The sequence below is a fragment of the Pseudophryne corroboree genome, chromosome 6 (genome assembly GCF_028390025.1).
Source record: "Pseudophryne corroboree isolate aPseCor3 chromosome 6, aPseCor3.hap2, whole genome shotgun sequence".
Taxonomy (NCBI): domain Eukaryota; kingdom Metazoa; phylum Chordata; class Amphibia; order Anura; family Myobatrachidae; genus Pseudophryne; species Pseudophryne corroboree.
Genome location: NC_086449.1, coordinates 232,097,058 through 232,108,106, shown reverse-complemented (window position 1 = coordinate 232,108,106; position 11,049 = coordinate 232,097,058). Strand labels below are relative to the sequence as shown.

Below are 11,049 nucleotides of genomic sequence, written 5' to 3'. Positions count from 1 at the left end.
CACAGAGTCACAATAACAGTGAGAAAAAATCCAAGATGTCCATTGCACATGCTCAGTAGAGATCTTGGTGGCCATCTTGCAGTAGTGCACTCCTCCTTCAACTGTCAACACACTTATCTCTGGTTAGGTGTCTTTTGCTGAACCCTGCAATGATTTAATTTAGCTCCCACCTTTGTCACTGGTTCTTCCAGGTAGAAAGTAATAGCAGATCTGCAACTTCATTTTTTTCCCTTCTGTCTCTTCACTTCCTGTCCCTCTGACTGCTGGGAGATATACTGATTCCAGTAGCTAATACCATAAGCGTGCAATAGAAGTTCTGGAATAGCTCAAGTGGAATTGTGTCCATAAATTCCACCTTCGTTCAGCAAATGTTAGGCAGCGTGGATTATAGTATTATTGATCTTTGTATGCAATTATTATAGCCAGGTATAGGACAATTTGTTTTATCTCTGTAAAAACATGCATCAGCGTCTTCTGAAAAGTACAAAATACAAGAATTTTTTTTTAATCTTTCACCACCCTCAGCTGCAAATTAATACAAAAGATAAGTCAGAACAATTTTACAATAGCTTGAACATTTGTGTCTTTTAAAATAAGAATACATTTCAGCTCCATGTATCATGAAACCAAGGCAATGACTGTGGAAGGTTTCTCATCTGAAATACTACTCTTCATATATTGTTCAAGCAATATGAGAAGACTGGGAATTTCCATTGCCTGCCACATTAGCCAAAACTGAGTCAAATATAAAGCTCTCTTGAATGCTACTGTAAATCTTTGATAAAATGTAATTTTTAATTTGTGTTGCTTTGCCATCTTACTGCAATATGGATTTAAATGTGAAGGTTTGAGCTATGCTATAATTGGTTATGTCATTGGAAATTAGAGCATATTCTGTGAATCTTGCTGTGATTTTCATTTATCTCGGCCAGCCTCTACATTCACTTTTCCATTGTATCAGACTGTGCAAACAGAACCAATATATCTGAAAAATCCATAAATGTGTGCACAGATAATTATCTGCTCCACATCATGGAACAATGTAGCCAGCTTCAATGTAATTATGTTTAAGTACCCTATTGCCTGGGTGTTAGTCGCTCTTCATGGGAAAAAGTGAAGGAGTTTTTGGAATAAAGAGTAGTGAATAAACTAAATTCTAACAATACAGAGCAATGAACAAAATGAGACGTTTCAAACTGAATAAAAACAGATTCACAGAAGACAAACTCAGCTCTCGAAGGACCATAGAAAACTGCCAGGAAAAGAAAGGGTACTCTGTTTGCTCAAGACTGTCATTATTAGTTTTAAAATGATTTGTGTGGAACTTTCATTACCGAGATCATTAATGTGATTTGAGGTTTGATGGCAGGTCCCTCACAAAGCATTATGAAAAACGTGTCCATTACCTTTGGTTTATTAGAATGCTTTGTGTACTGTATGTAGTTGTTGTTTGCAGGCATATTTGACACAATCTGCATCTCAGATGCGGATGTGATGTGATAAATTCGTATACACTTGCATTGCGATATTTGAAAATATTGTAATGCAAATGTATTAAAACAGTAGTTAGAACAGATAATACTTAAACTTGCCTGCACAGAATCATGATCAGTGACCTTCTTCTCTGTGACATGGACAGCTGGCTATATGCAGTTAGCTAAGATGTGGTGAAAGTGTCTGCTGGGACCTCAGCTAACTGCACAGATCAGAGAAGTACCTCACCAGTCACAGATCCCTGAATTAAGGTATGTTTAATTGGATTTATTTAGTATTATTTACCATTTCCTCTGATCAGCCTGTGGATTATAGACACACAGGATGATCACAGAAGTCTACTACTGGTTCTGCTCTGCCAGTCAGTATGCAGAAAGGCAGAGCAGGAGTAGCAGGAGGGAAGGCTGCACAATGCCATCTGAAGATGAAGTTATTATCATGAATCACCCTCCGGTATTTTTTATACAATTTACTCTTAGTAAATCTGAAACCGATCATATCTTCCCTTACAAGTATGGAAAATGCAATCTCTTACTAAAAGAATGTGAATTCAAGGGCTTGGAAGAATTTTTTTTTTTTTTTTATGTAGCTCCTCCAACAGCCCTTTGATACATTAAGGTGATACCACAATAATGTGTAAACACCCATTTTCACATTAGCATAGTTAACAAAATATTGATAAATATGCTGCTTTGAACCTACAGTACAACAGGACTTATATGGTTAAATGCAACATATTTTTTAGAACGCACATATGATGTTGATATTTATACAATCCTGTAAATAATTTCTATAAACACTGATGTTACCATTTCAATTTTCGTTAGGAATAAATAATTCCAACAAATTGTTAAGAAAAATTGCATTAATTATCAGTTTAATGACTACACAACATGTATTTATAAACAGGCAAATTTCTCTGCCTAATATAAAGCATTACCCATGATATAATGTTCATGACACTTGAATATCTGCAGAAAGCAAAATTCATATAAGAGCAGATATATGTACTATTAACATATAACAGTAGTGGGGACAGTAATTAATGTATTAATAACTAGTATATCATTGATACGTGAAATAAAGCTACTAGTAATTGTAGGAATTTAAGTAGCCACATAGTAGAAACATGTTAATGTCTTTATTTATAAGACAGCGATACATATAATTTAAAATAGGGCCCAGCTCACCTTCATGATCCCTTAAGCGATAATGAGTGTGTTATTCAGATAAAAAAGATGGCATTTGAAGTGATCAGAGCCTTGAATAGCTGCAGTTGGTTGCTATGGCAGCTATCAACAATTAATTATTTTCTCTACTATGTGCTACATTGAAATTTATAATAGCAATTCATCACTGTAGCCACATGTCAATCTCCATCACTCTCTCTACATATGCCAGGGATCCTTCATTTTCTTCCCACTCACCTGGTAAAGCAGAGATCTGACATGTTATTAAGTGAAGGAGTGTTCTTTTGTACTTTTTATCTAATATTCCTTTCACTATCAAATTCATTTTATTCATTATTTTGTCTGGAAACTTTGTGTTAATTGCATCCATGTGTTCATTATTTTGCACAACTATACTCCCATTCTGGGCACCTTAAAATAGAAAATAATAATAATAATAATATAATAAATATTTTATCCATTGTCATTTTCTTTGCAAATATTAATCTCATTCATGAAAAATATCTTTTAAAATTGTAAAAATAAAAAAACTCTCCTTTTACTACACAAACAGATTTAACAAATAGCATTTTGTACATGAACAAAGGTGACCAGAACCTACAGCTGAGGTTTTCAAAAGCATACAGTACAGCATATAATAAGCAATGGTGGACATTCATGAAATAATTCTCCAAAAACACAATTTCCACCAACCCCATATGAGTAAATGATCACTGTTTTTAATTGTTTTCTTTATTATGTACATACAGCAAACGCTATGTCTTAAGTTTTATTTTGCAGTTGTATATGAATAAAGTGGAATGACAATACGATAAGAGACATCTCTAAACATTACGTACTGTGACACCTCCCTCACAGGAAACCACCTAATGACACTTGTGCAATTGATTTTCAAAGGCAATTCTTTCACCCATGTTAGGTGAGCACATTTGTATTATTTTTATTGTCAATTATCCTAAATACAGTCTGCAATATTTGTATCCTTTGTTTAACTTTTTTGGTTACACACCAGGATAAGAACTGATGGATCAAAAAATATCAATATCAACATCACAGTTTCATGGATATTTATAATCTCTATCCAGGGCCAGATTAAGGTTTGTGGAGGGGCATGAGGCAACTAATTTTATCCCACATTTCCAGAAGAGGAATGGTGGGATATCCAGCCATCGGATGTTGTTTACAGCATACGATTAGACTGGACCAAGATGCACCAAAGGGATTGTGGCCCACTGTGTATGACATTTACTTACAGTATTGAGCAAATGTCAGATATAAGGATAAACTAAAGTTCCAGTCCTGCATCAATGGAATAATTCTGCTTACGGACAATAGTGAAATTTAAATAACACATGAACCTTATACTTTTAATGTTTTTGTTTTTTTCATAGAGATTCCACATGTGAAGGGTTAGAATGTTTTTGTTATGTTTTATAAAGTTCTATTAAGGCTGTTCAATTTTGTCAACATCCTTTCCAAGACTGGATAGCTGGGGTATAAAACTGTTACCATCGGCACTCCACACTACTGCCTTGATAAAAACCTGTTGATTGAAACGCATCACAATGAAGTCTTTGGCAGTATCTCTTAAGCTGCTGCTGTACTACTTTATGGTTCCATTCCCTGTGGGTGCTTAGGCTTGTTCCATGAGCAGGAGGTGTACCACTTGACGCTTTTTACTTACTTACCATTTGGTAGGCTGCCATTTTTTACAACCTTATATGTATTTTAATAAATGTTGAATATTTTATGTGATTTCTGTTGTGGATATTTTTTATATCCTTGGCTAGGAATTACTTTTATCTCTCTTACTGTACATATTAATTTTATCCTTTCTGGATTAATGTGAACCTTTATCTGCTCTCTTTGAATAGTCTGCCTTACACTAGGTATTTTTAATATATTTTTAACATTATGCTATATTATATTACTAGCTGTTCTACCCGGGAGTTTCTTATTTTCACAGTTGTACATATAAATGAGTATTAATAATTTGGTAAATCTATAGAGATGTAAATTTGAGATATGTTAATGTAAGTAAATATTAATCCATAGTTTTTGGCGTTACCTGAGGAGCAACCGTAGCAGATATGGTAAAAAAGTGACAGGACCATTTTTGTAGTTTATTAAATGCTACACCCTGGAGGTGCAATCCAAATTTTGATCTGATTGTCTGTATGGGCATTATAGTTCACACAACGCAAGCCACATATTGGAGATGACTTCATTATATCAACCCCCATTTCATCCCCTTACGGGAGGTTTATTAAAATTCTAATTATGTTGTTTTCCTATTTCCCACCTAAAGAGTACCCATGTTAAATTTCAGCTTCCTAACATATCGGGAAGTAAGAGAATACATAGTGATGAATCAGTCAGTGAGTGAGTGAGGGCTTTCACATTTATATATATATATATAGATTATTTTATTTCTTATGGTAACATCGTCTCCTATACACAAAGATAAATATCTGTGAACAATTTTTATGAAGATATCGTGACTGTGTGATTCACCAGCACAACAGAGTAATGGCTTTCAATTCAGAAAGAAAGAGACTTTACTATTGAATCATCTGGGAAAATGGTTTCATACTGACATTCAGTAGCCAAAATAAGTGTAAATTATGTCCAAAATTCATCCAACTCAGGCCTTGAATGTGGCGATCAACCTGTATATACCTGTCTTTAATAGATGCATAAATGCACACATCATATTAAATGTAATATTTAATAAAAAAAATAATTAATTTAATACTTAATTGAAATAAAAAAACTTGCCCAAATGTTGTTATCCACTTTATTATAGCTCATCATCTTCTTCACATCTGTCTTCTCTGAAAAAAAAAAAAAAAAATTCATTGGTCAGCTGACAGATCTTAAACTTTCAGAATTTTGAAGTCACATGATTCCACATGGTTCTATGACTTTTGCAAACTCAACATATACTGTATTTATTATACAGTACATTCATATTGATACTAGTGATACTAGATAAAGATTGTTAAATTCTTTAACACCATCAGATCTTGATTTCTTCCAAATAATTATGGCTAAATTTGTCAGACTATCATAGGCTTCAGAACAGTATTATTATGAACTTTATATAGTTTTTTTTACCCCATTAGGAATACACAGCACTCTGCAAGCAGAAGACATAAAGACAAACCATAAATATAGTGCATGAAGTAGTACAAAGTATAAATACAAATAATTCTATGAAATGACAAAAAGGGAAGAGTATGGGAGCAACTCACTGTAGCTACAGTCAGCAGTCAGTGGTGAGCCGCAGCAGAGGGTACAACAGCTCTTAATGATGACCCTGTCACATCATGAAGGCAAATAGACAGGATCAGTCACTTTAGTAAAGAAGGAAATGAGAGACAAGGAGTTGTTAAGCTAGGGGAAAGGGAGTAAACAATTGGAGGGGAACAGGGTAGGAGACAAGGTGAGCAGGAGAAAGGAGTTAAGAGGATGGTAGGTAGGCTTTAGGGAACAGGTGTGTCATGATGGAACATTTAAGGTTAGGGAGACTGGAAAAAAGTTGGTCATGGTGAGGGTATGTGTTTCAGAGGAAGGGGTACAGTGGTGTGAATCTTGGAGACACAGGAGCAAGTGACCAGAGTAAAGGTAAGGTTTAAAATGAAGGAGAAGTGAAATAATGGAAGGGAGTGTGGGTAGAGATGAGACTGGAGATGAAAGTTGGTAAACAGTGATTATGGGCTTTATATGTAACAGTGAAGCATTTTAACAAGATTCTGATTGGAATAAGTAGCCAGTAAAGGGGGTTGCAGTGAAGGGAGGCAGATGGCATGCTGCGAGAGAAGTAATAGATAAGGACAGAAGTGTTATGGATAAATTGGAGTGAGGATAGGTGATATAGACTGAGACCATCAAACAGGAAGAGCGACCGTGCACCGGTATGTATAAATTGCAAAGATTATATGAAACCAAAAATTGGACAATTATATTACTAGAAAGGAAATTTAAACCTTTCTAATTATGTCCCTATTGGTGGTGCGCCCAGAGCTAGAAAGTACAAGTACTGGCAAAGGGAGAGAAAGAAAGCTCTTGTGTGGGCGCACTCTTAGGAAAGAAGAAAATATTGTTCAATTAATTACTGAAAGTTATTAAAATTTATATTTATTGATCAAGAGTTAAAAACAGAATACCCCTCTACGATCCAAAGAAAAAATGTAAACATAATAAAGACATGAGAAAATGTAAAAATGTTCTGGTCTGTTAATCACATGAGAAGGATTAGAAAGGCTGCAGACACCTAATAGTCTAACACCCGTTTCTCCTGACCAGTACAGATAATCTGTATTAATGAGACCGACCAAGGAGGTCACTGACTGTAGGAGGTAAATAATGTGTCTTAGAGAACCACTGAAATCAGGTTGATTCTAAGCAATTTATTATTCACCTATTATACCATGTTACTCAGAATTGGAGATATCTGTATTAATGTACCCTGAATGCAGAAAGAAGAGAAGAAAGTTTTGAAGGAACAAATAGTGGTGATACTGCTGTTGGTGTCCACCCTTCTGAGGAAGGGGAATAGTCCCTACTCTACAACACCGGGTATTCCCAAGGAGTCTCCTCTCAAAGTACTGACCCGGCCCAACGCTGTTTCGCTTCCAAGATCAGACGAGATCGGGCATTAGCAGCGTGGTGTGATAGTAGAGAGGCTATCTACCAATGAGAGTGCACCTATATACAGATGGTAGAGTAAGGATTTAGAAAGATAAGACCATGTAGATCTGCTTTCCACGTTAGGCGGGGTAGGCAAAATGTCACTTAATGGCAAAGTGCACCCTGGATCGTGAATGAGAGTCTACGGAAAATAGTAAGTGATAAAAAGAAAAAAGATATGGTCACTCTTGAATTGGACTGGTGGTTATTAACCCTGGTGGGAGACCACGTCACAGAGTATACAGCGTCAGGTAAAATAGTACATGTGGATATACTTCACATATGTATGCATTTTTGTGCAAAGCAACACATCATTACTTTGAAAAAAACCTAACGAGGTATAGCATACTATATACAAAGAAAATGAAAATGGTATAAAAAATGAGTACAGTCTGCAATCTATGGGGTTTATCAGGCTGTATTATGCACAGAAAATCCAAAATAATTGGCTTGAGGTGTAAGTGGTGTGTCAAGCATTATTAGTATGCAAAAAATCTCCAAACATGCAGCATGCAGTGTGGAATAGTGTGCCAGATGAGCACATATGCCAATAATGCTAGCCTGCGATATATAGGATTATAATACTAAGATGTACACATACAATTACAATTGCTGAGTGTGTAATAAATATGCCCAATGAAGTGAACAAGCCCAAACGGGCGAAACGCGTTTTCCACGGATTTACAGCATGGGACCTGTCCTTGGAGGATCCTGTATTATCACCCATTTCCTGATCCTGAAATTTTGAGTATCACTTTACTATCTGCCATTTTTTCGTCTGCAATTTATGTTAGAATTTTCCATTTCTATAGGTTCCCTTTTCATTGGGCATATTTATTACACACTCAGCAATTGTAATTGTATGTGTACATCTTAGTATTATAATCCTATATATCGCAGGCTAGCATTATTGGCATATGTGCTCATCTGGCACACTATTCCACACTGCATGCTGCATGTTTGGAGATTTTTTGCATACTAATAATGCTTGACACACCACTTACACCGCAAGCCAATTATTTTGGATTTTCTGTGCATAATACAGCCTGATAAACCCCATAGATTGCAGACTGTACTCATTTTTTATACCATTTTTATTTTCTTTGTATATAGTATGCTATACCTCGTTAGGTTTTTTTCAAAGTAATGATGTGTTGCTTTCCACAAAAATGCATACATATGTGAAGTATATCCACATGTACTATTTTACCTGACGCTGTATACTCTGTGATGTGGTCTCCCACCAGGGTTAATAACCACCAGTCCAATTCAAGAGTGACCATATCTTTTTTCTTTTTATCACTTACTATTTTCCGTAGACTCTCATTCACGATCCAGGGTGCACTTTGCCATTAAGTGACATTTTGCCTACCCCGCCTAACGTGGAAAGCAGATCTACATGGTCTTATCTTTCTAAATCCTTACTCTACCATCTGTATATAGGTGCACTCTCATTGGTAGATAGCCTCTCTACTATCACACCACGCTGCTAATGCCCGATCTCGTCTGATCTTGGAAGCGAAACAGCGTTGGGCCGGGTCAGTACTTTGAGAATAGACTCCTTGGGAATACCCGGTGTTGTAGAGTAGGGACTATTCCCCTTCCTCAGAAGGGTGGACACCAACAGCAGTATCACCACTATTTGTTCCTTCAAAACTTTCTTCTCTTCTTCCTGCGTTCAGGGTACATTAATACAGATATCTCCAATTCTGAGTAACATGGTATAATAGGTGAATAATAAATTGCTTAGAATCAACCTGATTTCAGTGGTTCTCTAAGACACATTATTTGACCTCTTACAGTCAGTGACCTCCTTGGTCGGTCTCATTAATACAGATTATCTGTACTGGTCAGGAGAAACGGGTGTTAGACTATTAGGTGTCTGCAGCCTTTCTAATCCTTCTCATGTGATTAACAGACCAGAACATTTTTACATTTTCTCATGTCTTTATTATGTTTACATTTTTTCTTTGGATCATAGAGGGGTATTCTGTTTTTAACTCTTGATCAATAAATATAAATTTTAATAACTTTCAGTAATTAATTGAACAATATTTTCTTCTTTCCTAAGAGTGCGCCCACACAAGAGCTTTCTTTCTCTCCCTTTGCCAGTACATAGACTGAGACCAGTAAGGAAAAGGTTAAATTAGTCAAGCAGTAAGATAGTTTATTGGCATCTAGGCCCAGTCCTAGAGATGTACAAGAGACGTTACAGAGGTGTACGTGGTAGGGTTGATTAATGTCTTGAAATTGGGAATCTTTCACAAATGAGCTCCATCCACCACCAATGACACATGCACAGCACGGTTGCAGCTCACGCGTAATACACATGCTAAAACAAAATCTGGAAGCAGAGTGATATCATAAAATGCGGCATATGATAAATGGGCCTCTGAAACTGGCAAAAATACACAAGCTAGATTGACCCCTAACTCTAAATGAGGCACGCACTATGTGAGTAATTAGGGCATTAAAGGTGTTGTTTACAATACTATTTGAGAATCATCCAATGTTTATTTACAAGTATTGTTATCGCAACTTTATAAAGAGTATAAATGGATAAATCTCCAGGATTACATGAGTTACGACTTTTGAAAATACTATTTTAGATAGTGCCAGTACAGTACCTTTAGACAAATTCCTATTAAATTATTATTATTATTATTATTATTATTATTATTATTATTATTATTATTTGATTATTTTCATTTTGGACAATTAAATATATATTTCTGCTCAAGGTACTGTATGTGTGCTTCCTAGTCTTATCACTTTAGTATTAGGCTAGCAAGCAGCTCTGTTAAACTATAAATAACCACTCTGTAGAAGTGTGTGAAATAGTGCTGGATACAATAGATGGAGTCTGGATAAAATTTAATTTATTGAACAGCATATCAACAGTAGTGCCACATCTGGGCCTGGGATTGCCTTCCAATACAGAGAGAACCCAACAAGCCATGATTACAAATTCTGGGCCCCTGACAAATTTATATCCTGGGCTCCACTCTTCTTGAGAAATGAGATTAAAAATGTTTATATTTATAAAATACAATGAAGAACAATTATATTATGCTTTGGGATGAATAAGGCAAACAATGCAAGAAAACATAAAATTTTCAAACCTATTTAAAATAATATAGACAGACAATTGCCCCCCTTTCCATAAAAGAATACCTGTTTGGGATTTTATGAAAGAAACACCCATCAGAGAATTTGTAAATCCATAACTGAGTTCTAAGAGGAGAAAGTTGGAACTTGGATATCAATAAAAGGGAAAGATGAGGGTAGGAATGATTTTGGAATATCAGACAGCTGTGGATATATTCACCTCCTGCTTGAGACACTTCTGGTGGGTACATATGCAGAGAAGAACTACAGTAGGTACCTCAGCCAAGTTGAAAATATTTGCCCTTCAGCCCTCAGCTGTTAACGCACAGTACCCTCTCTGAATGTGTCACTATGGTAATCACTGTTTTGCACACCAACACCTGCATCTGTGGAGTGAAAAATGTGTCTACTAATTGGTGTCTCTCACTCGGGTATGGATCAGTGGTTTGACCAGAAATAGGTCAACAATCAATAGACCAACCCCATATCGTCGACATGCAGTAGGTCGACTGGGTCAAAAGGTCAACATGGTCAATAGGTCAACGTGAAAAAGGTAGACACCAGA

At 35.9% G+C, this 11,049-nt stretch overlaps 2 pseudogenes; one reads left to right on the top strand and one right to left on the bottom strand.

Moving 5' to 3' along the window:
• Positions 1-7,250: 7,250 nt before the first annotated feature.
• LOC134938939 (5S ribosomal RNA) lies at positions 7,251-7,369 on the bottom strand (annotated as a pseudogene).
• Positions 7,370-8,844: 1,475 nt separating this feature from the next.
• Positions 8,845-8,963, top strand: LOC134937288 (5S ribosomal RNA; annotated as a pseudogene).
• The last annotated feature ends 2,086 nt before the right edge of the window (positions 8,964-11,049 follow it).